This window comes from Phyllobates terribilis, unplaced genomic scaffold (assembly GCF_046119375.1).
Source record: "Phyllobates terribilis strain yellow unplaced genomic scaffold, ASM4611937v1 Scaffold_404__1_contigs__length_1715579, whole genome shotgun sequence".
NCBI classification, from domain to species: Eukaryota; Metazoa; Chordata; class Amphibia; order Anura; family Dendrobatidae; genus Phyllobates; species Phyllobates terribilis.
Window position 1 is genome coordinate 567,533 of NW_027363164.1, and position 24,696 is coordinate 592,228.

Genomic DNA, 24,696 nt, shown 5'->3' on the forward strand with positions numbered 1-24,696 from the left:
GAAATCTTTAATGTTTATTTTCATTCTATCCCACCAGGAGCTAAAAGAAATATTGGGGTTTTTCCTTTTTCTACACTTTACATAAAACTCAATAAAATCCGATAAAATTTGTGGATCTTTTAAAAGGGACACATTCAATTTCCAAGATTTCTTACCACATTTCTTCTTTCCATTAATCCTCACTCTAAAAGATAAAACCTTGTGATCTGAGAGAATATTAGTTAAAACTTCACATTTCACTGGCAGTATTTTTTCTGAACCTAAAACAAAATCTATCCTGGAGCTACATGTAGAATTGCTCCAGGTGAAACCAGCGTCTATAGGGCTATCCTTGTTACATTCTTTATACACATCAGTTAATTTACAATCATTTATAATATTGCTTAACATTCCAGACGTTTTGTCATAATTTCTACTCACGGAACCGGAGCGTCGGCTTTCGCCTTTTAAAATACAATTAAAATCACCTGCCAGGATAAAAGGTTCAGAAATGTTAATAAATAAAGGTAAAATTTCCAGCATATCAGCCCTTTCATTTTTATCAGGTGACCCATAAAAATTTAAAAACTGCCATCTTGTCCCATCAATAAAAGCCTTAACTAAAAGAATACGACCCGGTAAAATATCTTGGATAAAATCAATAGACACATTTCCCTTAAAAAGTATAGCTACCCCGGCTGATCCGGTTGCATTTGATCCAGACCAGACCGATGGACCATGTTTCCACTCTTCCTTATATTTTTTGTAAGAAATCTTATGAGGGATATGACATTCTTGTAAAAAGAAAACAGAAGCTGTAAAACAGGTTAAAAAATGTAAAACAGTAGCTCTTCTGGTCTTGGATCCTATGCCTCTCACATTGAGGGAAACACCACTAATGTCAGCCATCATAGCAAATGGTTAGGAAGAAACAAAAACTGGACTTTACCTATCCGATGGACGGATCAGACCACTTGGACTTTCACCAACGCCCTCTTCTGAATCCACCGTTATCAAAGAGTCTTCATCATCGGAGAAGGAACATTCACTTAAATTAAGACCCGACGCTACTGGGGTGTAGCTCGGAAGGATATTGAGAGAAAGGTTACACTGGGTCTCCATAGGCTGACCATTTAGGTCCTCGTCAGGTGGGTCTCCGAGAGGCTCCGCACTCCCCTGCTGACCCGCAGAGGGTCGTAACACAGGGGCAGGCTGCGCACATGGCGGAGCCTCAGAGTCCCCGGAGGCAGCCAGGTTCGGGGCCCCACCTGGGGCAGCAGAGCCCCGGGACCTCGGGATTCCAGAGTCTACACCCCCGTGAGGGGATGTATCCATCTCCTCCCTATTAGCCACCTCCACGGAACCATTCTTTTTCTTATTATGAGACCTCACCAAATGCCACGTACCGCCCTCGCTCTCGTGAGACCCAGTGGGAATTTTGGGCTCGGTGTCAGCCTTTTGGCGTTCTTTTTTGGCCTTACCGACCGCCCCTTTATGATCTTTCTCAGCCTTCCTTTTAGCCTCCTTATGGTCTTTCAGCCAGCTCCTGGGCTCCTGTGAGTTACCTGTCATTGACTCGGAGGGATTGTTACTAGTCGAAGCGCCCTTATCACCTCCCGAGGCTCCAGGTTGTTGTTCCTCCTCCTGAGGGGTGGTCTGATTGGCCCGTCCATTCCCGGATGTCTTGGACTTCTCCTTTTGTTTTTGTTCATCCTCTCTGAACCTGTGAGGGCAAGAAAAATAGAAATGACCAGGTGTCCGACAAAAAGAGCATTTTTTTTCATTTGGGCACTCCTTTGTGTCATGTTCAGTACTGGCACAATTTCTACAAGTGGCACCACAACTATCCTTAGAGTGCCCATAGAGACCACAATACCTACAGAAAAGTGGCATTCCTGAGAAAAAAAAATCCCCATTAGTTTGCCCTATTTTAAATCGAGCTGGAGGAAGTCTCACACCTCCAGGGAATTTAGGGTCTCTTTCACATTTTACTAAAAACTTCCATTTTGAGGTCCAGATGTTAAACTCATTCAACACTTTCCCAATCAATTTCACACTTTTAAAATAAACTGACAAAAAGGAAATAACCTCTGGTGCTGTTATGAAGGGTGAGAAGATTTTCACAACCACCATCTTTACCTCATCCAGGACGTGCTCGATGATCTGAATCCCTTTTAGACCAGGGCTATTTTCTACCGACTTAACTCTGGACAAAACATCTTTGAAAATACCTTCGCCAGTAAAGGTTACATCATAATCTCCACGTCGAGGATAATCCTGGATAGAAAGGATTTCGTTGGTTCTGACGTGGAGCAGTTTCTCAAGCACGTCCTGGACTACATATCCCAGATTCCGCATATCGGAACCACCAGCCGTAAAGCGGACCCTTATGGTGTTCTTAAGCCTTGCATATAGAGGCACGAGGTTGGGGTCAACCTCCATGGTATGGCGCAACAAAATGCAAATTGCAACCGCCTGCAATCTGCGCCTTCAGAGCTTTGAGATAAAGCACCTGAAGGCTGGGGGATCGCTGCCCGTTACCCTAGGACTAATCCCTCTCCCTAATAGCAGCAGGCAGGTGAAGCCCACCGAAGTGGACGATCCTGCCAGGCCAAGGAGAGGGGTACCTGAGTGCCCTTCAACTGAAACCTCCTGCTGTGAAGCACTTGGTCTCAGCCAAAAGGCCGAGAAGCGATAACCAGAATTGGTTTCAAACTACGGAGCCACCCAAGGATCCTGAAAAGTCCATTTGTGGAGATGAGCTCCTGGACTCCCGTTAAGAAGACATGTTGTCAACCTCTAGATCCCTTACATGCCTGCACTTTTCGGCTTGCTGCTGCTGCAATCCACGCGTTTTAGATCTGCATAACTCCACCTCTTTAAACACAGCACCTTCACCCCCTGCTGTTCCCACCCGCCTCAACACCGTTGGAAGGGAGGAGAACCAATTAAGGCAGGGGGTGGGGTGGAACGAGCAGCTGTCTACCCTTAGCAGGAGGGCTCCTGATTACATACCTCTCCTGCTGCTGCTGCTGCTGGCTGTCCAGCAGCAGACTGAAGGTGGCTGCTGCTGTGCACAGGTATATAAAGGCTCAGAGCCTATTATGACACGCGCAGCCAGCGTTCCATTGCCACATTCCATCTACTGCAGGCAGGATACCTGGCTGGCTGAATGTCGCTGAGAAGCTCACAGAGACCGCCATAAGCAACAGTTTAACAGAATGCCACAGACTAATCAACCAAACTTTTTGGGTTGGGTTCTCTTTTATAGTCTGCAGGCATTAAATGAAAGAAGTCAGTGTTCCAGCAGAAGGAGACAACGTTTCAGAAAAGGCATTGTAGCAAACCAAAAAAGAAATTTTAAGCGCAGCAGAGTAACCAGCGCACATACCTGTTAGCTCAGGTGAGTTTAAAAGGCTGCTGTTGATAACAAGGGCATTTGCTAAATAGATGGTGTGTGTGCAACAATATACTGAAAGGTCAATTATATTGTGCAGCTTATCTCACCACCTGTAGTTATTTAGGTGAAAGCTCCAAAATGCTTGCCTAATATGTCTGTTTATCCAAAAGGAAGTAAAAAGGGAGAGCTAGAAAGATAGCATTGCATCACATTACATGGCAATGCAATGCACAGTTGCTGAAGTTGAACCAAAATGAGCTTGTAATCTGGCTTCTGCAACTTTGAACATGAAAAATCCAATGAGGAGAAGAAAAGCAAAGCCAAAGAGTCCATCCCAAAATCCGACAAACAAGCAAAATGAACAAAAAACATTGAATTCAATTCTTTCTGATTTTAGAAACTGCATTAAAGAAGGGGTGCACCGGTCCTGGAGATACTGCAATACCAGGTCAATGCGTGGAGTGGACAGAGCAAGCTCTTTTTCCATCTCCCTGTTCTAAAAATCCATTTAATATATGGTCCCCAGATAGGGGACGTATCAGATATTAAACTGATAAGAACAGATACTACACTTGATCTTAGCCAAAAGGCCGAGAAGCGATAACCAGAATTGGTTTCAAACTATGGAGCCACCCAAGGATCCTGAAAAGTCCATTTGTGGAGATGAGCTCCTGGACTCCCGTTAAGAAGACATGTTGTCAACCTCTAGATCCCTTACATGCCTGCACTTTTCGGCTTGCTGCTGCTGCAATCCACGCGTTTTAGATCTGCATAACTCCACCTCTTTAAACACAGCACCTTCACCCCCTGCTGTTCCCACCCGCCTCAACACCGTTGGAAGGGAGGAGAACCAATTAAGGCGGGGGGTGGGGTGGAACGAGCAGCTGTCTACCCTTAGCAGGAGGGCTCCTGATTACATACCTCTCCTGCTGCTGCTGCTGCTGGCTGTCCAGCAGCAGACTGAAGGTGGCTGCTGCTGTGCACAGGTATATAAAGGCTCAGAGCCTATTATGACACGCGCAGCCAGCGTTCCATTGCCACATTCCATCTACTGCAGGCAGGATACCTGGCTGGCTGAATGTCGCTGAGAAGCTCACAGAGACCGCCATAAGCAACAGTTTAACAGAATGCCACAGACTAATCAACCAAACTTTTTGGGTTGGGTTCTCTTTTATAGTCTGCAGGCATTAAATGAAAGAAGTCAGTGTTCCAGCAGAAGGAGACAACGTTTCAGAAAAGGCATTGTAGCAAACCAAAAAAGAAATTTTAAGCGCAGCAGAGTAACCAGCGCACATACCTGTTAGCTCAGGTGAGTTTAAAAGGCTGCTGTTGATAACAAGGGCATTTGCTAAATAGATGGTGTGTGTGCAACAATATACTGAAAGGTCAATTATATTGTGCAGCTTATCTCACCACCTGTAGTTATTTAGGTGAAAGCTCCAAAATGCTTGCCTAATATGTCTGTTTATCCAAAAGGAAGTAAAAAGGGAGAGCTAGAAAGATAGCATTGCATCACATTACATGGCAATGCAATGCACAATTGCTGAAGTTGAACCAAAATGAGCTTGTAATCTGGCTTCTGCAACTTTGAACATGAAAAATCCAATGAGGAGAAGAAAAGCAAAGCCAAAGAGTCCATCCCAAAATCCGACAAACAAGCAAAATGAACAAAAAACATTGAATTCAATTCTTTCTGATTTTAGAAACTGCATTAAAGAAGGGGTGCACCGGTCCTGGAGATACTGCAATACCAGGTCAATGCGTGGAGTGGACAGAGCAAGCTCTTTTTCCATCTCCCTGTTCTAAAAATCCATTTAATATATGGTCCCCAGATAGGGGACGTATCAGATATTAAACTGATAAGAACAGATTTTTTTTTTTTAATTTGGCTACCCCTGCAGAGGGATAAAACCGTTTATTAAAACTTTAACAAATTACAAGCATAATTACACAAATACCAAACGTTAAAAGACAAATGAAATTTACAAAACAAAAAAATACAAAGATTTTAAATAATTAGGTTCCATTGGTCAACAAGCCATTTTTTGGAAATATGTACATTCTTCTTTTTGTCAATTAAATAATAAGTATACATTTCACATAAACATAAACTTAAAACATCATTCACTGATAAAACATCTTGTTTAAAAATAGCAATGTTGCGCGCTTTCCAGAGAGATGACTTGGCGCAGTTCACTGTCTTCCAAGCCATTGTGTACTGGTCCATTGTGGGGCATTCCATAAGTCCGTATAGCACAGTTTTATATGTAAAGTCCTTGAGGTCTGCCACCCTTTCCAGTAGGGGGAGCAGTCTTCTCCAGAAATCCTTTGCAAAATTACATGTCCATAATAGATGTTCCACCGTTTCCTCGTTTTGGCATCCGGCTCTTGGGCAGATGGCAGACCTCACAAATCCTCTTCTGTATTGGAATGCCCGGCAAGGAAGACAGCGGTGCATGCAACTCCAAGCCAGATCTCTCTGTTCATTAAAAAGATAAAAAACGTTAATCATTTTCCAGATAGACATAGATTTGTCATCATCATATCTGTCAACATTACATATTTCCTCACTTTTACGTATTTCTTTAATTAGTTTCTTACTATTTCTTAATTCCTCTATTTTCTTAGTCCCTAAATTAAAATCGGACACTATTTTCCTTAAAATCTCATAATGCGTCGACAAATTAAAAGCATGGGGCACAGATATATTAACTTCATACCATCCAAACTTTCTCATAAAAAATCCTGTATTAAAACGCATAAAAAAGGACCAATAGTGATTCTTAAAAAGGGCATTAAAACAGTAAACGAACAGATGGATTAAAAGAAACCTATTAAAATCTGGAAAATCTTTACCACCTTTTACTTTTGATTTCATCACGATTTCTCTTTTCAGCTTTTCCATTTTTGAATTCCAAAAGAAGGTAAAACAGGTTTTGGTTATCTTTTTTAAAACATTAACAGGCGGGGGGAAAACCATGCTAAGATACAATAAAAGAGGTAAAATCACCATCTTTAAAACCAATACTTTACCCTCCATTGTAAGTCTCCTCATGTTCCACATACATATTTTCGTATTTACTTTCTGTGTAACTGTTTCCCAACTATTATAACCATCATTATTTTCAGTGAATGATATACCTAAAATGGAAATGGATTCGGAGACATTAATTGGTACACCACGTAAAATCATCCCCCCAACACTTAAAATGTTACACTTATTAAAATTGATTTTAAAACCAGAAGCTAGACAAAAGGATTGCACTTGATGGAGAGTGGCCGTAAGTGATGGTGCATCTGTACACAAGACCGCCACGTCATCCATGTAGCCTACAACCTTGGCCTCCAAACCACCGCTTCCAGGCAGAGGGACACCGCATATCTGTTTATTTTGGCGTATTGCACATAACATTGGTTCCAGTGCACAGATAAACAGTAGGGGGGACAGAGGGCATCCCTGTTTCACCCCTGACCGTAAAAATACCTCTTGTGTCTTAAAACCATTCACTAAAATCTTACTTGTACAATCCTTGTAAAATGCTTTAAGCGATAGTAAAAACCCTTCTGGTATGCCCATTTTCTCTAAAACTTTAAAAAGATAAAAGTGTGAGACACGGTCAAATGCTTTTTCAAAATCAATAGATAAAATCGCCATTTTCCCCTTTCTGTCTTTCACATCCTCAATACAGTCTTTCACTAAATTCAGATTGTCCCATATACTGCGCCCCGGCACCCCACACACTTGATTAGAATGAATAACTTTGCTGATGACTTCTTTTAGACGATTTGCACAAATTTTAGCCATTATTTTATAGTCACAATTTAAAAGTGTTATTGGTCTCCAGTTTTCTAATTTTGATTTATCACCTTTTTTGTATAGGAGGGAGACTTCACCTTTCTTCCAGGAATTTAATAAAACCTTATTATTAAAAACCTCAGTAAACAAATAAAACAAATCATCTTTTAAAATATCATAAAAACATACATAAAATTCTATTGGGATGCCATCAGGACCAGGGACCTTTCCAGTTTTAAAACTTTTAATAGTTTTTAACACTTCTTGTTCCGTTAAAACTTGGGATAAAAACTCTTGGGATGCGGGATCTAAAACAGCTGTTAGTCCTTGCAGCGAATCATCCATTAATTTATTATCTATATTTTTTCCATTAAAAAGATTAGAAAAAAAAACCTCAACTTTACCCAGCATATTTTTTATATTATTCTCACCATCTATATGGTCAATTATCACTTTTTCTTTTTTATTTTTCCTAAAAAAATATCTGGAACACTTTTCATTTTCTTCTATATGTTGTACTCTAGAACGAAAAATTATCTCTTTTCCTTTTTGTTCTAGCCATTTTGAAATCTCTTCTTTTAAGTTTGAAATATCAAGTTGTACATCTATCCCATTGTCTCTGAGCTTAAATAATGTTTGTAGGCGGGTATTTAAAATTCTATATTCTTCATATTTTTCTTTGGCTCTACATATACTCTTTTTAATAAAAAAGTCTTTTATTTTTACTTTCATTCTATCCCACCATACACTCATAGTCTCATTTGTTTTTTTCCCTTTTCTACATTTCCTATAAAACTCAATAAAATCTGATAAAATCTGCGGGTCGGTTAAAAGGGATACGTTCATTTTCCAGCTTTTCTTACCACATTTTTTGTTGTCATTTACTTTTATGGTAAAGGATAAAAGTTTATGGTCTGAAAATATATTAGCTAAAACTTCACATTTGGCAGGTATTGTTTTATCTGAACCAAAAATAAAATCAATCCTAGAGCTACAATTAGCATTGCTCCAAGTGAAACCGGCGTCCTCTGGGCTGTCACTATGACACTCTTTATATATGTCTATCAATTTAGCATCTTTGACTATATCATGTAGCATACCTGAGGTTTTATCGTAGTTCCTGCTTACAGAGCTGGAGCGCCGGTTTTCACCTTTTAAAACACAATTAAAATCCCCTGCTAAGATAAAAGGTTCAGAGTTATTAATAAATAATGGTAAAAGATCAAGCATTTCGGCTCTTTCATTTTTCTCTGGGGATCCATAAAAATTTAAAAACTGCCATCTAATACCATCAATAAAAGCTTTCACTAATAAAATACGACCTGGTAAAATTTCCTGAATAAAATCAATTAAAACGTTCCCTTTAAAAAGTATGGCTACACCCGCTGATCCTGCAGCATTCGATCCGGACCAGACAGATGGCCCACACTTCCACTCATCTTTATATTTTTGATATGACATTTCATGTGGGATATTACATTCTTGCAGAAAAAATACAGATGCAGTAAAACACGTAAAAAAATTAAAAAGAGCAGTTCTTCTCGTGTTAAATTTTATGCCTCTCACGTTGAGGGAAATACCTTTCAGTTCAGCCATCATTAGAAAATGTAGAAATTTTACTTAGGTAACTAAGAGCAACGGATTTACCTGTCCGATGAACCTGATCAGACCACTGGGCTTGCGCCTCCCTCCTCATCTGATAGTATCGTCACGAGAGTCTCCGTGGAGGAGGAAAGATTACCACATTTATATAAACCCGACGCTACACTGGCATAGCTCGGAGGGCTGGCTGGCAGAACCCGCTGGGTCTCCATTGGCTGGCCATGCAGTTCCTCATCAGGTGGGTCCCCGAGGGGTTCCGCCGCCCCTGTTTGACCTGTAGAAGGTCGTCCTATAGGAGGAGGTTGCGCACAAGGCAGAGCCTCTGACTCTTCAGAGGCAGCAAGATCCCGGTCCCCACCTGTAGCAGCGGAGACCGAAACCCCTGAGGGTCCAGCGTCCACGTCCCCTTCTGGAGAAGTGTCCATCTGTTCACCTCCTGCTGCCTCCTCCGAACCACCCTTTTTCTTTTTCTTAGGACCCACCTTTATCCACTCAGCGCCCTCAGCACTAGGAGACCCAGACTGGGCATGGGCTTCTGTGTCGGCCTTTTGCCGGTCCCTTTTGACCTTACCAGTAGTGCCCTTCTGCTCCTTCTCAGCCCTCCTTTTGGACTCCCGCAGGTCCTGCAGCCAGGTTTTGGGATTTGGTATTTTACCTGTCATAGACTCTGGAGACACTTCACTATTTGGTACGCCCTTATTGTCTCCAGAGGCTCCAGGTTGTTGTTCCTCCTCCTGAGGGGTGGTCTGATCTTTTGGTCCTTGGTCGGACGTCTTGGACTTCCCCTTTTGCTCATCTTCCCGAAATCTGTGAGGGCAAGAAAAATAAAAGTGACCTGGAGTCTGGCAAAAACTGCATTTCTTTTCCTTAGGGCATTCTTTTGTCTCATGTTCTTCACTAGCACAATTTCTACATGATACATGACAGTTTTCTTTTGAATGACCATAGCGCCCACAATTTCTGCAATATACTGGCATCCCAGAAAAGAAGAAATCCCCATTTGTTTGCCCAATTTTGAAACGGGCAGGGGGGAGCCGTATACCACCTGGTGTATTTGGATCTCTTGTACACTTCACAAGGAATTTCCACTTAGATGTCCATATGTTATATTCGTTTAATATCTTCCCAATACATTTAACACTTTTAAAATAAATTGCTAGAAATGACATTACTTCTGGAGCAGAAACAAAGGGCGAAAATATTTTTACAATAACCAGTCTTACCTCATCCAGGACGTGCTCAACAATTTGTATCCCTTTCAAAACAGGACTATTTTCAACTTTTTTTAACTTTTCTAGTACATCTCTAAAAATACCTTCTCCGGTGAATGTGATGTCATAGTCACCTCTTCTGGGATAATCCTGGATGGAGAGAATTTCATTCCTTTGTGCGCCAAGAAGGTTCCTGAGCACGTCCTGGACTACATACCCTAATTTCCTCATATCCGAGCCACCCGCCGTGAAGTGAACTCGGATAGAGTTTTTTAGCCTCGCATAAAGAGGCACGAGGTTAGGGTCAACCTCCATGGAAAAACGCAACAAGGTTGCAAATTGCAGCCGCTTGCAATCTGCGCTCCCAGTGTTCTTGCAGCGAAAAACACCTGGAAGCTGGGGGATCGCAACTCGTTACCCTGGGACTAAGCCCTCTCCCTAATAGCAGCAAGCAGGCTAAGTCCACCAAAGTGGACGATCCTGCCAGGCCAAGGAGAGGGGTACCCGAGTGCCCTTCAACCACAATCTCCTGCAATAAAGCACTTGATCTTAGCCAAAAGGCCGAGAAGCGATAACCAGAATTGGTTTCAAACTACGGAGCCACCCAAGGATCCTGAAAAGTCCATTTGTGGAGATGAGCTCCTGGACTCCCGTTAAGAAGACATGTTGTCAACCTCTAGATCCCTTACATGCCTGCACTTTTCGGCTTGCTGCTGCTGCAATCCACGCGTTTTAGATCTGCATAACTCCACCTCTTTAAACACAGCACCTTCACCCCCTGCTGTTCCCACCCGCCTCAACACCGTTGGAAGGGAGGAGAACCAATTAAGGCGGGGGGTGGGGTGGAACGAGCAGCTGTCTACCCTTAGCAGGAGGGCTCCTGATTACATACCTCTCCTGCTGCTGCTGCTGCTGGCTGTCCAGCAGCAGACTGAAGGTGGCTGCTGCTGTGCACAGGTATATAAAGGCTCAGAGCCTATTATGACACGCGCAGCCAGCGTTCCATTGCCACATTCCATCTACTGCAGGCAGGATACCTGGCTGGCTGAATGTCGCTGAGAAGCTCACAGAGACCGCCATAAGCAACAGTTTAACAGAATGCCACAGACTAATCAACCAAACTTTTTGGGTTGGGTTCTCTTTTATAGTCTGCAGGCATTAAATGAAAGAAGTCAGTGTTCCAGCAGAAGGAGACAACATTTCAGAAAAGGCATTGTAGCAAACCAAAAAAGAAATTTTAAGCGCAGCAGAGTAACCAGTGCACATACCTGTTAGCTCAGGTGAGTTTAAAAGGCTGCTGTTGATAACAAGGGCATTTGCTAAATAGATGGTGTGTGTGCAACAATATACTGAAAGGTCAATTATATTGTGCAGCTTATCTCACCACCTGTAGTTATTTAGGTGAAAGCTCCAAAATGCTTGCCTAATATGTCTGTTTATCCAAAAGGAAGTAAAAAGGGAGAGCTAGAAAGATAGCATTGCATCACATTACATGGCAATGCAATGCACAGTTGCTGAAGTTGAACCAAAATGAGCTTGTAATCTGGCTTCTGCAACTTTGAACATGAAAAATCCAATGAGGAGAAGAAAAGCAAAGCCAAAGAGTCCATCCCAAAATCCGACAAACAAGCAAAATGAACAAAAAACATTGAATTCAATTCTTTCTGATTTTAGAAACTGCATTAAAGAAGGGGTGCACCGGTCCTGGAGATACTGCAATACCAGGTCAATGCGTGGAGTGGACAGAGCAAGCTCTTTTTCCATCTCCCTGTTCTAAAAATCCATTTAATATATGGTCCCCAGATAGGGGACGTATCAGATATTAAACTGATAAGAACAGATACTACACTTGATCTTAGCCAAAAGGCCGAGAAGCGATAACCAGAATTGGTTTCAAACTACGGAGCCACCCAAGGATCCTGAAAAGTCCATTTGTGGAGATGAGCTCCTGGACTCCCGTTAAGAAGACATGTTGTCAACCTCTAGATCCCTTACATGCCTGCACTTTTCGGCTTGCTGCTGCTGCAATCCACGCGTTTTAGATCTGCATAACTCCACCTCTTTAAACACAGCACCTTCACCCCCTGCTGTTCCCACCCGCCTCAACACCGTTGGAAGGGAGGAGAACCAATTAAGGCGGGGGGTGGGGTGGAACGAGCAGCTGTCTACCCTTAGCAGGAGGGCTCCTGATTACATACCTCTCCTGCTGCTGCTGCTGCTGGCTGTCCAGCAGCAGACTGAAGGTGGCTGCTGCTGTGCACAGGTATATAAAGGCTCAGAGCCTATTATGACACGCGCAGCCAGCGTTCCATTGCCACATTCCATCTACTGCAGGCAGGATACCTGGCTGGCTGAATGTCGCTGAGAAGCTCACAGAGACCGCCATAAGCAACAGTTTAACAGAATGCCACAGACTAATCAACCAAACTTTTTGGGTTGGGTTCCCTTTTATAGTCTGCAGGCATTAAATGAAAGAAGTCAGTGTTCCAGCAGAAGGAGACAACGTTTCAGAAAAGGCATTGTAGCAAACCAAAAAAGAAATTTTAAGCGCAGCAGAGTAACCAGCGCACATACCTGTTATCTCAGGTAAGTTTAAAAGGCTGCTGTTGATAACAAGGGCATTTGCTAAATAGATGGTGTGTGTGCAACAATATACTGAAAGGTCAATTATATTGTGCAGCTTATCTCACCACCTGTAGTTATTTAGGTGAAAGCTCCAAAATGCTTGCCTAATATGTCTGTTTATCCAAAAGGAAGTAAAAAGGGAGAGCTAGAAAGATAGCATTGCATCACATTACATGGCAATGCAATGCACAGTTGCTGAAGTTGAACCAAAATGAGCTTGTAATCTGGCTTCTGCAACTTTGAACATGAAAAATCCAATGAGGAGAAGAAAAGCAAAGCCAAAGAGTCCATCCCAAAATCCGACAAACAAGCAAAATGAACAAAAAACATTGAATTCAATTCTTTCTGATTTTAGAAACTGCATTAAAGAAGGGGTGCACCGGTCCTGGAGATACTGCAATACCAGGTCAATGCGTGGAGTGGACAGAGCAAGCTCTTTTTCCATCTCCCTGTTCTAAAAATCCATTTAATATATGGTCCCCAGATAGGGGACGTATCAGATATTAAACTGATAAGAACAGATACTACACTTGATCTTAGCCAAAAGGCCGAGAAGCGATAACCAGAATTGGTTTCAACTACGGAGCCACCCAAGGATCCTGAAAAGTCCATTTGTGGAGATGAGCTCCTGGACTCCCGTTAAGAAGACATGTTGTCAACCTCTAGATCCCTTACATGCCTGCACTTTTCGGCTTGCTGCTGCTGCAATCCACGCGTTTTAGATCTGCATAACTCCACCTCTTTAAACACAGCACCTTCACCCCCTGCTGTTCCCACCCGCCTCAACACCGTTGGAAGGGAGGAGAACCAATTAAGGCGGGGGGTGGGGTGGAACGAGCAGCTGTCTACCCTTAGCAGGAGGGCTCCTGATTACATACCTCTCCTGCTGCTGCTGCTGCTGGCTGTCCAGCAGCAGACTGAAGGTGGCTGCTGCTGTGCACAGGTATATAAAGGCTCAGAGCCTATTATGACACGCGCAGCCAGCGTTCCATTGCCACATTCCATCTACTGCAGGCAGGATACCTGGCTGGCTGAATGTCGCTGAGAAGCTCACAGAGACCGCCATAAGCAACAGTTTAACAGAATGCCACAGACTAATCAACCAAACTTTTTGGGTTGGGTTCTCTTTTATAGTCTGCAGGCATTAAATGAAAGAAGTCAGTGTTCCAGCAGAAGGAGACAACGTTTCAGAAAAGGCATTGTAGCAAACCAAAAAAGAAATTTTAAGCGCAGCAGAGTAACCAGCGCACATACCTGTTAGCTCAGGTGAGTTTAAAAGGCTGCTGTTGATAACAAGGGCATTTGCTAAATAGATGGTGTGTGTGCAACAATATACTGAAAGGTCAATTATATTGTGCAGCTTATCTCACCACCTGTAGTTATTTAGGTGAAAGCTCCAAAATGCTTGCCTAATATGTCTGTTTATCCAAAAGGAAGTAAAAAGGGAGAGCTAGAAAGATAGCATTGCATCACATTACATGGCAATGCAATGCACAGTTGCTGAAGTTGAACCAAAATGAGCTTGTAATCTGGCTTCTGCAACTTTGAACATGAAAAATCCAATGAGGAGAAGAAAAGCAAAGCCAAAGAGTCCATCCCAAAATCCGACAAACAAGCAAAATGAACAAAAAACATTGAATTCAATTCTTTCTGATTTTAGAAACTGCATTAAAGAAGGGGTGCACCGGTCCTGGAGATACTGCAATACCAGGTCAATGCGTGGAGTGGACAGAGCAAGCTCTTTTTCCATCTCCCTGTTCTAAAAATCCATTTAATATATGGTCCCCAGATAGGGGACGTATCAGATATTAAACTGATAAGAACAGATACTACACTTGATCTTAGCCAAAAGGCCGAGAAGCGATAACCAGAATTGGTTTCAAACTACGGAGCCACCCAAGGATCCTGAAAAGTCCATTTGTGGAGATGAGCTCCTGGACTCCCGTTATGAAGACATGTTGTCAACCTCTAGATCCCTTACATGCCTGCACTTTTCGGCTTGCTGCTGCTGCAATCCACGCGTTTTAGATCTGCATAACTCCACCTCTTTAAACACAGCACCTTCACCCCCTGCTGTTCCCTCCCGCCTCAACACCGTTGGAAGGGAGGAGAACCAATTAAGGCGGGGGGTGGGGTGGAACGAGCAGCTGTCTACCCTTAGCAGGAGGGCTCCTGATTACATACCTCTCCTGCTTTTGCTGCTGCTGGCTGTCCAGCAGCAGACTGAAGGTGGCTGCTGCTGTGCACAGGTATATAAAGGCTCAGAGCCTATTATGACACGCGCAGCCAGCGTTCCATTGCCACATTCCATCTACTGCAGGCAGGATACCTGGCTGGCTGAATGTCGCTGAGAAGCTCACAGAGACCGCCATAAGCAACAGTTTAACAGAATGCCACAGACTAATCAACCAAACTTTTTGGGTTGGGTTCTCTTTTATAGTCTGCAGGCATTAAATGAAAGAAGTCAGTGTTCCAGCAGAAGGAGACAACGTTTCAGAAAAGGCATTGTAGCAAACCAAAAAAGAAATTTTAAGCGCAGCAGAGTAACCAGCGCACATACCTGTTAGCTCAGGTGAGTTTAAAAGGCTGCTGTTGATAACAAGGGCATTTGCTAAATAGATGGTGTGTGTGCAACAATATACTGAAAGGTCAATTATATTGTGCAGCTTATCTCACCACCTGTAGTTATTTAGGTGAAAGCTCCAAAATGCTTGCCTAATATGTCTGTTTATCCAAAAGGAAGTAAAAAGGGAGAGCTAGAAAGATAGCATTGCATCACATTACATGGCAATGCAATGCACAGTTGCTGAAGTTGAACCAAAATGAGCTTGTAATCTGGCTTCTGCAACTTTGAACATGAAAAATCCAATGAGGAGAAGAAAAGCAAAGCCAAAGAGTCCATCCCAAAATCCGACAAACAAGCAAAATGAACAAAAAACATTGAATTCAATTCTTTCTGATTTTAGAAACTGCATTAAAGAAGGGGTGCACCGGTCCTGGAGATACTGCAATACCAGGTCAATGCGTGGAGTGGACAGAGCAAGCTCTTTTTCCATCTCCCTGTTCTAAAAATCCATTTAATATATGGTCCCCAGATAGGGGACGTATCAGATATTAAACTGATAAGAACAGATACTACACTTGATCTTAGCCAAAAGGCCGAGAAGCGATAACCAGAATTGGTTTCAAACTACGGAGCCACCCAAGGATCCTGAAAAGTCCATTTGTGGAGATGAGCTCCTGGACTCCCGTTAAGAAGACATGTTGTCAACCTCTAGATCCCTTACATGCCTGCACTTTTCGGCTTGCTGCTGCTGCAATCCACGCGTTTTAGATCTGCATAACTCCACCTCTTTAAACACAGCACCTTCACCCCCTGCTGTTCCCACCCGCCTCAACACCGTTGGAAGGGAGGAGAACCAATTAAGGCGGGGGGTGGGGTGGAACGAGCAGCTGTCTACCCTTAGCAGGAGGGCTCCTGATTACATACCTCTCCTGCTGCTGCTGCTGCTGGCTGTCCAGCAGCAGACTGAAGGTGGCTGCTGCTGTGCACAGGTATATAAAGGCTCAGAGCCTATTATGACACGCGCAGCCAGCGTTCCATTGCCACATTCCATCTACTGCAGGCAGGATACCTGGCTGGCTGAATGTCGCTGAGAAGCTCACAGAGACCGCCATAAGCAACAGTTTAACAGAATGCCACAGACTAATCAACCAAACTTTTTGGGTTGGGTTCTCTTTTATAGTCTGCAGGCATTAAATGAAAGAAGTCAGTGTTCCAGCAGAAGGAGACAACGTTTCAGAAAAGGCATTGTAGCAAACCAAAAAAGAAATTTTAAGCGCAGCAGAGTAACCAGCGCACATACCTGTTAGCTCAGGTGAGTTTAAAAGGCTGCTGTTGATAACAAGGGCATTTGCTAAATAGATGGTGTGTGTGCAACAATATACTGAAAGGTCAATTATATTGTGCAGCTTATCTCACCACCTGTAGTTATTTAGGTGAAAGCTCCAAAATGCTTGCCTAATATGTCTGTTTATCCAAAAGGAAGTAAAAAGGGAGAGCTAGAAAGATAGCATTGCATCACATTACATGGCAATGCAATGCACAGTTGCTGAAGTTGAACCAAAATGAGCTTGTAATCTGGCTTCTGCAACTTTGAACATGAAAAATCCAATGAGGAGAAGAAAAGCAAAGCCAAAGAGTCCATCCCAAAATCCGACAAACAAGCAAAATGAACAAAAAACATTGAATTCAATTCTTTCTGATTTTAGAAACTGCATTAAAGAAGGGGTGCACCGGTCCTGGAGATACTGCAATACCAGGTCAATGCGTGGAGTGGACAGAGCAAGCTCTTTTTCCATCTCCCTGTTCTAAAAATCCATTTAATATATGGTCCCCAGATAGGGGACGTATCAGATATTAAACTGATAAGAACAGATACTACACTTGATCTTAGCCAAAAGGCCGAGAAGCGATAACCAGAATTGGTTTCAAACTACGGAGCCACCCAAGGATCCTGAAAAGTCCATTTGTGGAGATGAGCTCCTGGACTCCCGTTATGAAGACATGTTGTCAACCTCTAGATCCCTTACATGCCTGCACTTTTCGGCTTGCTGCTGCTGCAATCCACGCGTTTTAGATCTGCATAACTCCACCTCTTTAAACACAGCACCTTCACCCCCTGCTGTTCCCTCCCGCCTCAACACCGTTGGAAGGGAGGAGAACCAATTAAGGCGGGGGGTGGGGTGGAACGAGCAGCTGTCTACCCTTAGCAGGAGGGCTCCTGATTACATACCTCTCCTGCTTTTGCTGCTGCTGGCTGTCCAGCAGCAGACTGAAGGTGGCTGCTGCTGTGCACAGGTATATAAAGGCTCAGAGCCTATTATGACACGCGCAGCCAGCGTTCCATTGCCACATTCCATCTACTGCAGGCAGGATACCTGGCTGGCTGAATGTCGCTGAGAAGCTCACAGAGACCGCCATAAGCAACAGTTTAACAGAATGCCACAGACTAATCAACCAAACTTTTTGGGTTGGGTTCTCTTTTATAGTCTGCAGGCATTAAATGAAAGAAGTCAGTGTTCCAGCAGAAGGAGACAACGTTTCAGAAAAGGCATTGTAGCAAACCAAAAAAGAAATTTTAAGCGCAGCAGAGTAACCAGCGCACATACCTGTTAGCTCAGGTGAGTTTAAAAGGCTGCTGTTGATAACAAGGGCATTTGCTAAATAGATGGTGTGTGTGCAACAATATACTGAAAGGTCAATTATATTGTGCAGCTTATCTCACCACCTGTAGTTATTTAGGTGAAAGCTCCAAAATGCTTGCCTAATATGTCTGTTTATCCAAAAGGAAGTAAAAAGGGAGAGCTAGAAAGATAGCATTGCATCACATTACATGGCAATGCAATGCACAGTTGCTGAAGTTGAACCAAAATGAGCTTGTAATCTGGCTTCTGCAACTTTGAACATGAAAAATCCAATGAGGAGAAGAAAAGCAAAGCCAAAGAGTCCATCCCAAAATCCGACAAACAAGCAAAATGAACAAAAAACATTGAATTCAATTCTTTCTGATTTTAGAAACTGCATTAAAGAAGGGGTGCACCGGTCCTGGAGATACTGCAATACCAGGTCAATGCGTGGAGTGGACAGAGCAAGCTCTTTTTCCATCTCCCTGTTCTAAAAATCCATTTAATATATGGTCCCCAGATAGGGGACGTATCAGATATTAAACTGATAAGAACAGATACTACACTTGATCTTAGCCAAAAGGCCGAGAAGCGATAACCAGAATTGGTTTCAAACTACGGAGCCACCCAAGGATCCTGAAAAGTCCATTTGTGGAGATGAGCTCCTGGACTCCCGTTAAGAAGACATGTTGTCAACCTCTAGATCCCTTACATGCCTGCACTTTTCGGCTTGCTGCTGCTGCAATCCACGCGTTTTAGATCTGCATAACTCCACCTCTTTAAACACAGCACCTTCACCCCCTGCTGTTCCCACCCGCCTCAACACCGTTGGAAGGTAGGAGAACCAATTAAGGCGGGGGGTGGGGTGGAACGAGCAGCTGTCTACCCTTAGCAGGAGGGCTCCTGATTACATACCTCTCCTGCTGCTGCTGCTGCTGGCTGTCCAGCAGCAGACTGAAGGTGGCTGCTGCTGTGCACAGGTATATAAAGGCTCAGAGCCTATTATGACACGCGCAGCCAGCGTTCCATTGCCACATTCCATCTACTGCAGGCAGGATACCTGGCTGGCTGAATGTCGCTGAGAAGCTCACAGAGACCGCCATAAGCAACAGTTTAACAGAATGCCACAGACTAATCAACCAAACTTTTTGGGTTGGGTTCTCTTTTATAGTCTGCAGGCATTAAATGAAAGAAGTCAGTGTTCCAGCAGAAGGAGACAACGTTTCAGAAAAGGCATTGTAGCAAACCAAAAAAGAAATTTTAAGCGCAGCAGAGTAACCAGCGCACATACCTGTTAGCTCAGGTGAGTTTAAAAGGCTGCTGTTGATAACAAGGGCATTTGCTAAATAGATGGTGTGTGTACAACAATATACTGAAAGGTCAATTATATTGTGCAGCTTATCTCACCACCTGTAGTTATTTAGGTGAAAGCTCCAAAATGCTTGCCTAATATGTCTGTTTATCCAAAAGGAAGTAAAAAGGGAGAGCTAGAAAGATAGCATTGCATCACATTACATGGCAATGCAATGCACAGTTGCTGAAGTTGAACCAAAATGAGCTTGTAATCTGGCTTCTGCAACTTTGAACATGAAAAATCCAATGAGGAGAAGAAAAGCAAAGCCAAAGAGTCCATCCCAAAATCCGACAAACAAGCAAAATGAACAAAAAACATTGAATTCAATTCTTTCTGATTTTAGAAACTGCATTAAAGAAGGGGTGCACCGGTCCTGGAGATACTGCAATACCAGGTCAATGCGTGGAGTGGACAGAGCAAGCTCTTTTTCCATCTCCCTGTTCTAAAAATCCATTTAATATATGGTCCCCAGATAGGGGACGTATCAGATATTAAACTGATAAGAACAGATACTACACTTGATCTTAGCCAAAAGGCCGAGAAGCGATAACCAGAATTGGTTTCAAACTACGGAGCCACCCAAGGATCCTGAAAAGTCCATTTGTGGAGATGAGCTCCTGGACTCCCGTTAAGAAGACATGTTGTCAACCTCTAGATCCCTTACATGCCTGCACTTTTCGGCTTGCTGCTGCTGCAATCCACGCGTTTTAGATCTGCATAACTCCACCTCTTTAAACACAGCACCTTCACCCCCTGCTGTTCCCACCCGCCTCAACACCGTTGGAAGGGAGGAGAACCAATTAAGGCGGGGGGTGGGGTGGAACGAGCAGCTGTCTACCCTTAGCAGGAGGGCTCCTGATTACATACCTCTCCTGCTGCTGCTGCTGCTGGCTGTCCAGCAGCAGACTGAAGGTGGCTGCTGCTGTGCACAGGTATATAAAGGCTCAGAGCCTATTATGACACGCGCAGCCAGCGTTCCATTGCCACATTCCATCTACTGCAGGCAGGATACCTGGCTGGCTGAATGTCGCTGAGAAGCTCACAGAGACCGCCATAAGCAACAGTTTAACAGAATGCCACAGACTAATCAACCAAACTTTTTGGGTTGGGTTCTCTTTTATAGTCTGCAGGCATTAAATGAAAGAAGTCAGTGTTCCAGCAGAAGGAGACAACGTTTCAGAAAAGGCATTGTAGCAAACCAAAAAAGAAATTTTAAGCGCAGCAGAGTAACCAGCGCACATACCTGTTAGCTCAGGTGAGTTTAAAAGGCTGCTGTTGATAACAAGGGCATTTGCTAAATAGATGGTGTGTGTGCAACAAAATACTGAAAGGTCAATTATATTGTGCAGCTTATCTCACCACCTGTAGTTATTTAGGTGAAAGCTCCAAAATGCTTGCCTAATATGTCTGTTTATCCAAAAGGAAGTAAAAAGGGAGAGCTAGAAAGATAGCATTGCATCACATTACATGGCAATGCAATGCACAGTTGCTGAAGTTGAACCAAAATGAGCTTGTAATCTGGCTTCTGCAACTTTGAACATGAAAAATCCAATGAGGAGAAGAAAAGCAAAGCCAAAGAGTCCATCCCAAAATCCGACAAACAAGCAAAATGAACAAAAAACATTGAATTCAATTCTTTCTGATTTTAGAAACTGCATTAAAGAAGGGGTGCACCGGTCCTGGAGATACTGCAATACCAGGTCAATGCGTGGAGTGGACAGAGCAAGCTCTTTTTCCATCTCCCTGTTCTAAAAATCCATTTAATATATGGTCCCCAGATAGGGGACGTATCAGATATTAAACTGATAAGAACAGATACTACACTTGATCTTAGCCAAAAGGCCGAGAAGCGATAACCAGAATTGGTTTCAAACTACGGAGCCACCCAAGGATCCTGAAAAGTCCATTTGTGGAGATGAGCTCCTGGACTCCCGTTAAGAAGACATGTTGTCAACCTCTAGATCCCTTACATGCCTGCACTTTTCGGCTTGCTGCTGCTGCAATCCACGCGTTTTAGATCTGCATAACTCCACCTCTTTAAACACAGCACCTTCACCCCCTGCTGTTCCCACCCGCCTCAACACCGTTGGAAGGGAGGAGAACCAATTAAGGCGGGGGGTGGGGTGGAACGAGCAGCTGTCTACCCTTAGCAGGAGGGCTCCTGATTACATACCTCTCCTGCTGCTGCTGCTGCTGGCTGTCCAGCAGCAGACTGAAGGTGGCTGCTGCTGTGCACAGGTATATAAAGGCTCAGAGCCTATTATGACACGCGCAGCCAGCGTTCTATTGCCACATTCCATCTACTGCAGGCAGGATACCTGGCTGGCTGAATGTCGCTGAGAAGCTCACAGAGACCGCCATAAGCAACAGTTTAACAGAATGCCACAGACTAATCAACCAAACTTTTTGGGTTGGGTTCTCTTTTATAGTCTGCAGGCATTAAATGAAAGAAGTCAGTGTTCCAGCAGAAGGAGACAACGTTTCAGAAAAGGCATTGTAGCAAACCAAAAAAGAAATTTTAAGCGCAGCAGAGTAACCAGCGCACATACCTGTTAGCTCAGGTGAGTTTAAAAGGCTGCTGTTGATAACAAGGGCATTTGCTAAATAGATGGTGTGTGTGCAACAAAATACTGAAAGGTCAATTATATTGTGCAGCTTATCTCACCACCTGTAGTTATTTAGGTGAAAGCTCCAAAATGCTTGCCTAATATGTCTGTTTATCCAAAAGGAAGTAAAAAGGGAGAGCTAGAAAGATAGCATTGCATCACATTACATGGCAATGCAATGCACAGTTGCTGAAGTTGAACCAAAATGAGCTTGTAATCTGGCTTCTGCAACTTTGAACATGAAAAATCCAATGAGGAGAAGAAAAGCAAAGCCAAAGAGTCCATCCCAAAATCCGACAAACAAGCAAAATGAACAAAAAACATTGAATTCAATTCTTTCTGATTTTAGAAACTGCATTAAAGAAGGGGTGCACCGGTCCTGGAGATACTGCAATACCAGGTCAATGCGTGGAGTGGACAGAGCAAGCTCTTTTTCCATCTCCCTGTTCTAAAAATCCATTTAATATATGGTCCCCAGATAGGGGACGTATCAGATATTAAACTGATAAGAACAGATACTACACTTGATCTTAGCCAAAAGGCCGAGAAGCGATAACCAGAATTGGTTTCAAACTACGGAGCCACCCAAGGATCCTGAAAAGTCCATTTGTGGAGATGAGCTCCTGGACTCCCGTTAAGAAGACATGTTGTCAACCTCTAGATCCCTTACATGCCTGCACTTTTCGGCTTGCTGCTGCTGCAATCCACGCGTTTTAGATCTGCATAACTCCACCTCTTTAAACACAGCACCTTCACCCCCTGCTGTTCCCACCCGCCTCAACACCGTTGGAAGGGAGGAGAACCAATTAAGGCGGGGGGTGGGGTGGAACGAGCAGCTGTCTACCCTTAGCAGGAGGGCTCCTGATTACATACCTCTCCTGCTGCTGCTGCTGCTGGCTGTCCAGCAGCAGACTGAAGGTGGCTGCTGCTGTGCACAGGTATATAAAGGCTCAGAGCCTATTATGACACGCGCAGCCAGCGTTCTATTGCCACATTCCATCTACTGCAGGCAGGATACCTGGCTGGCTGAATGTCGCTGAGAAGCTCACAGAGACCGCCATAAGCAACAGTTTAACAGAATGCCACAGACTAATCAACCAAACTTTTTGGGTTGGGTTCTCTTTTATAGTCTGCAGGCATTAAATGAAAGAAGTCAGTGTTCCAGCAGAAGGAGACAACGTTTCAGAAAAGGCATTGTAGCAAACCAAAAAAGAAATTTTAAGCGCAGCAGAGTAACCAGCGCACATACCTGTTAGCTCAGGTGAGTTTAAAAGGCTGCTGTTGATAACAAGGGCATTTGCTAAATAGATGGTGTGTGTGCAACAATATACTGAAAGGTCAATTATATTGTGCAGCTTATCTCACCACCTGTAGTTATTTAGGTGAAAGCTCCAAAATGCTTGCCTAATATGTCTGTTTATCCAAAAGGAAGTAAAAAGGGAGAGCTAGAAAGATAGCATTGCATCACATTACATGGCAATGCAATGCACAGTTGCTGAAGTTGAACCAAAATGAGCTTGTAATCTGGCTTCTGCAACTTTGAACATGAAAAATCCAATGAGGAGAAGAAAAGCAAAGCCAAAGAGTCCATCCCAAAATCCGACAAACAAGCAAAATGAACAAAAAACATTGAATTCAATTCTTTCTGATTTTAGAAACTGCATTAAAGAAGGGGTGCACCGGTCCTGGAGATACTGCAATACCAGGTCAATGCGTGGAGTGGACAGAGCAAGCTCTTTTTCCATCTCCCTGTTCTAAAAATCCATTTAATATATGGTCCCCAGATAGGGGACGTATCAGATATTAAACTGATAAGAACAGATACTACACTTGATCTTAGCCAAAAGGCCGAGAAGCGATAACCAGAATTGGTTTCAAACTACGGAGCCACCCAAGGATCCTGAAAAGTCCATTTGTGGAGATGAGCTCCTGGACTCCCGTTAAGAAGACATGTTGTCAACCTCTAGATCCCTTACATGCCTGCACTTTTCGGCTTGCTGCTGCTGCAATCCACGCGTTTTAGATCTGCATAACTCCACCTCTTTAAACACAGCACCTTCACCCCCTGCTGTTCCCACCCGCCTCAACACCGTTGGAAGGGAGGAGAACCAATTAAGGCGGGGGGTGGGGTGGAACGAGCAGCTGTCTACCCTTAGCAGGAGGGCTCCTGATTACATACCTCTCCTGCTGCTGCTGCTGCTGGCTGTCCAGCAGCAGACTGAAGGTGGCTGCTGCTGTGCACAGGTATATAAAGGCTCAGAGCCTATTATGACACGCGCAGCCAGCGTTCCATTGCCACATTCCATCTACTGCAGGCAGGATACCTGGCTGGCTGAATGTCGCTGAGAAGCTCACAGAGACCGCCATAAGCAACAGTTTAACAGAATGCCACAGACTAATCAACCAAACTTTTTGGGTTGGGTTCTCTTTTATAGTCTGCAGGCATTAAATGAAAGAAGTCAGTGTTCCAGCAGAAGGAGACAACGTTTCAGAAAAGGCATTGTAGCAAACCAAAAAAGAAATTTTAAGCGCAGCAGAGTAACCAGCGCACATACCTGTTAGCTCAGGTGAGTTTAAAAGGCTGCTGTTGATAACAAGGGCATTTGCTAAATAGATGGTGTGTGTGCAACAATATACTGAAAGGTCAATTATATTGTGCAGCTTATCTCACCACCTGTAGTTATTTAGGTGAAAGCTCCAAAATGCTTGCCTAATATGTCTGTTTATCCAAAAGGAAGTAAAAAGGGAGAGCTAGAAAGATAGCATTGCATCACATTACATGGCAATGCAATGCACAGTTGCTGAAGTTGAACCAAAATGAGCTTGTAATCTGGCTTCTGCAACTTTGAACATGAAAAATCCAATGAGGAGAAGAAAAGCAAAGCCAAAGAGTCCATCCCAAAATCCGACAAACAAGCAAAATGAACAAAAAACAT

At 43.5% G+C, this 24,696-nt stretch overlaps 12 non-coding genes across 12 annotated transcripts; all 12 read right to left on the reverse strand.

The window, feature by feature from the left end:
* Positions 1–3,790: 3,790 nt before the first annotated feature.
* Positions 3,791–3,981, reverse strand: LOC141225330 (U2 spliceosomal RNA). The gene has a single exon (XR_012292604.1). It is a non-coding gene; the product is annotated as a U2 spliceosomal RNA (small nuclear RNA).
* A 1,115-nt stretch (positions 3,982–5,096) lies between these two features.
* On the reverse strand, positions 5,097–5,286 carry LOC141225659 (U2 spliceosomal RNA). The gene has a single exon (XR_012292925.1). It is a non-coding gene; the product is annotated as a U2 spliceosomal RNA (small nuclear RNA).
* A 6,390-nt stretch (positions 5,287–11,676) lies between these two features.
* LOC141225331 (U2 spliceosomal RNA) lies at positions 11,677–11,867 on the reverse strand. Its single transcript, XR_012292605.1, has one exon. It is a non-coding gene; the product is annotated as a U2 spliceosomal RNA (small nuclear RNA).
* A 1,115-nt stretch (positions 11,868–12,982) lies between these two features.
* Positions 12,983–13,173, reverse strand: LOC141225332 (U2 spliceosomal RNA). Its single transcript, XR_012292606.1, has one exon. It is a non-coding gene; the product is annotated as a U2 spliceosomal RNA (small nuclear RNA).
* A 1,114-nt stretch (positions 13,174–14,287) lies between these two features.
* Positions 14,288–14,478, reverse strand: LOC141225333 (U2 spliceosomal RNA). The gene has a single exon (XR_012292607.1). It is a non-coding gene; the product is annotated as a U2 spliceosomal RNA (small nuclear RNA).
* Positions 14,479–15,593: 1,115 nt separating this feature from the next.
* LOC141225334 (U2 spliceosomal RNA) lies at positions 15,594–15,784 on the reverse strand. The gene has a single exon (XR_012292608.1). It is a non-coding gene; the product is annotated as a U2 spliceosomal RNA (small nuclear RNA).
* Positions 15,785–16,899: 1,115 nt separating this feature from the next.
* LOC141225335 (U2 spliceosomal RNA) lies at positions 16,900–17,090 on the reverse strand. The gene has a single exon (XR_012292609.1). It is a non-coding gene; the product is annotated as a U2 spliceosomal RNA (small nuclear RNA).
* A 1,115-nt stretch (positions 17,091–18,205) lies between these two features.
* LOC141225337 (U2 spliceosomal RNA) lies at positions 18,206–18,396 on the reverse strand. The gene has a single exon (XR_012292611.1). It is a non-coding gene; the product is annotated as a U2 spliceosomal RNA (small nuclear RNA).
* Positions 18,397–19,511: 1,115 nt separating this feature from the next.
* LOC141225338 (U2 spliceosomal RNA) lies at positions 19,512–19,702 on the reverse strand. The gene has a single exon (XR_012292612.1). It is a non-coding gene; the product is annotated as a U2 spliceosomal RNA (small nuclear RNA).
* Positions 19,703–20,817: 1,115 nt separating this feature from the next.
* LOC141225339 (U2 spliceosomal RNA) lies at positions 20,818–21,008 on the reverse strand. Its single transcript, XR_012292613.1, has one exon. It is a non-coding gene; the product is annotated as a U2 spliceosomal RNA (small nuclear RNA).
* Positions 21,009–22,123: 1,115 nt separating this feature from the next.
* LOC141225340 (U2 spliceosomal RNA) lies at positions 22,124–22,314 on the reverse strand. The gene has a single exon (XR_012292614.1). It is a non-coding gene; the product is annotated as a U2 spliceosomal RNA (small nuclear RNA).
* Positions 22,315–23,429: 1,115 nt separating this feature from the next.
* LOC141225341 (U2 spliceosomal RNA) lies at positions 23,430–23,620 on the reverse strand. The gene has a single exon (XR_012292615.1). It is a non-coding gene; the product is annotated as a U2 spliceosomal RNA (small nuclear RNA).
* Positions 23,621–24,696: the final 1,076 nt, after the last annotated feature.